Source organism: Penaeus chinensis, chromosome 22 (genome assembly GCF_019202785.1).
Source record: "Penaeus chinensis breed Huanghai No. 1 chromosome 22, ASM1920278v2, whole genome shotgun sequence".
NCBI classification, from domain to species: domain Eukaryota; kingdom Metazoa; phylum Arthropoda; class Malacostraca; order Decapoda; family Penaeidae; genus Penaeus; species Penaeus chinensis.
In genome coordinates, this window is record NC_061840.1 from 27,796,784 (window position 1) to 27,799,283 (window position 2,500).

General features: G+C 36.8%; 1 protein-coding gene across 1 annotated transcript in view; it reads left to right on the forward strand.

Annotated features, from left to right (window-relative positions):
* The first annotated feature begins 1,683 nt into the window (after window positions 1-1,683).
* LOC125036875 (mucin-3A-like) overlaps window positions 1,684-2,500 on the forward strand; it is a 186,939-nt gene continuing 186,122 nt past the window's right edge. The window contains exon 1 of the mRNA XM_047629801.1: window positions 1,684-1,837. The gene's annotated coding sequence lies outside the window, so the exon portion shown is untranslated. The remainder of the gene's footprint in view (window positions 1,838-2,500) is intronic.

Here is a 2,500-nt window from a genome sequence, read left to right on the forward strand (position 1 = left end):
GGTCCACGACCATTCCCTTTCTCAAAATAATGCTTACTCCTCAAAAGTTTTCTTCAGGCGTATGTGGCTGAAACATTTCCTTGGAAGCTGGACGCCAATTTTTCCTATTTACAGATGAAAAAATACGATCTCCGCTCACTGGCCCACAACCAACGTATGTTTTGGATCGTCACGTACCTTATTCTACGCTGCATTTATGGAATTTTAGGGGGATTGACTTTCATTTACAGGTTACAAACACTAAATAGAGAGTGAAACTATTTGTTGACTACATAGAAAACGCGGCTATTCCGATTAAGAGAAAATGGAGACAGTTCTGGGGGGGACTAGGTTAGGATGACAAAATTTGGTGATATACTACTTCATACCGTCCTAAATCATTATCATGCAGTCTATAAGAGTATTACATCATTCGGAACATTATTATTTTGATTAATAAACTAAACAGTAATTTATGATGACATAGAATTAGAAATGTTGAAAATAAAGCTATATCATAAGCATGTAGAATAAGTCATTACGTTAATGATATTTGACACTCAACAAAAAATATGATTTTGATCTTTTGAGTTTCTCAAGCTGAAAGCATCATCTGAATTGTCTGAAATAAATATCACATACACATACACGTATTTACACGCCATCAGGACTGTTTTTTTTTTTACCGTACATGGTTATTTACCCCGCAAGAAATAGTTTCATATTAAGATTAAATCTATACATTAAACTTTTAGCAAAGAAGTGTTGCAAACGATAGGGGTGAATAATATGGAACCAAGATCAAGGAGCAATATGATGACTGATAACATTATTAATAAATATTACACAGTTGCTAAATATTTGTGTTACCCCTAAATAAATTAACAGAAAATGGAAGGCTTTAAAAACGTTCCAGTCTTTTTTTTTTACTATTATTGACTGAGGTTCCACACAACAAGGAAACATTGCACAACGTTTGAGATTCTGCAGAACGTTGCGCCATAGAGGGATCGGAAAGAAATGTCTGTCATGAACAATTTGTGCACACACATACATACACACACACACATACATGTCTCTGTGTGTGTATGTTTCTGTAAATATGTCAACACACACATCACCAATTGTGGGTTTTATTTGTGTTATAGGTTTTATTTACCCCTGGGAATCACTTTCCTAACATAAACATAACATTTAGAATATGAAGCAGTTACAGAATTTTCCCTTCACCTTATGGCTAATACAAGTGACACTCAGAGGCCAAGTAAATCCACACCTAGTACAAAGGAATTTGAAACCAACCAAACATCCACAAACTTAATAAAGAACGATGAACAGTAGAAAGACACACGAATTTCACTCCCATTCGGATGTGGTGCATGTCACAAGATGCACCCAACAAGCTCGGTAGAACAAACGAAAAAAAAACATTAATCTTAAGAATGGTTCTGGAATTTTAAATAACAAGAAATAAATCATTTGAAATAAATAAACCGTTTTAAACGTGGGTTTTGGGTTTGAAATAAAGAGACTATAAACCGTTTTAAAAATGGTTCTGGGGTTCTGAAATAAAGGGAAATAACCCTCTTTAAAATGGCACCGGGACTTCGGGAATGACACCAAGGGGTAATTTTCCCTTTTCCGGGATTCGAAATTGGCGCCCGAGCAGACGACCACCTGCGCGCACTCCCTCGCCAGCGACGTCGTCAGTCTGTCAATACTCTCGTGCTGAGGGCGCAATGGCCGAGTTCCCGTCGTGCTATTTTGTGAAGTGTTGCCTCTAAAAAACGACGGTGGTGTGAGTTTTTTATGGAGTGTTGAAGGAAAAATCGCGAGGTCACGGCATACATTGGCACTGGTAGGTGTGAAAGAAGGGGTAATTAAGGCCCCGCGGGAGAAAAGAGCGGTCGAGGAGGGAAAGGCCATCGCCTCCGTTTTGTTTACATGGCATAACATGGCACGGCGATGGAGGGATTTAAAAGTGCCACGAGAGACAGGCGATGATGCACGGCGGTGTGGGAGTCTATTTTGGCTGTTGGAGTGGTGGATTTGTTCGTGGTTTAGGTGTGAGAGTGTGTATTTTGCATATAATCTGTGTGTTTTATGGTAACTTGTCACAGATTAGCTTTCAGACCTTGAGGATGATTTGTCAAGGCTGATAAAGATTGAAGGAATTCCCGACTTGCATGCTTCCTGTATTTTTTTAGAGTGTTTGAAGAAAGTGATGTAATGTTGTTTACGATTATGTTTTTTTTTCATTTATTTTTTAGAAAAGGGTGTTAGAAAACATTTTTTTTTTACTTATTTTTTTCATTATCCAATGGTTGATTCTGTATATAAATTTCATCATGCATGAGTTAGGTAGTTATGAAATTGAATTTGTAAGTATTCTTCAAACATAGATTAAGGTTTCAGGAGCAAAATGTAACCATACATGTTTATATCATGTTTGTATGTATGTAAATATATTTTTCTACTTTGAAAACAATTATGATATCAAAATCTGTTAATTTGAACCTCT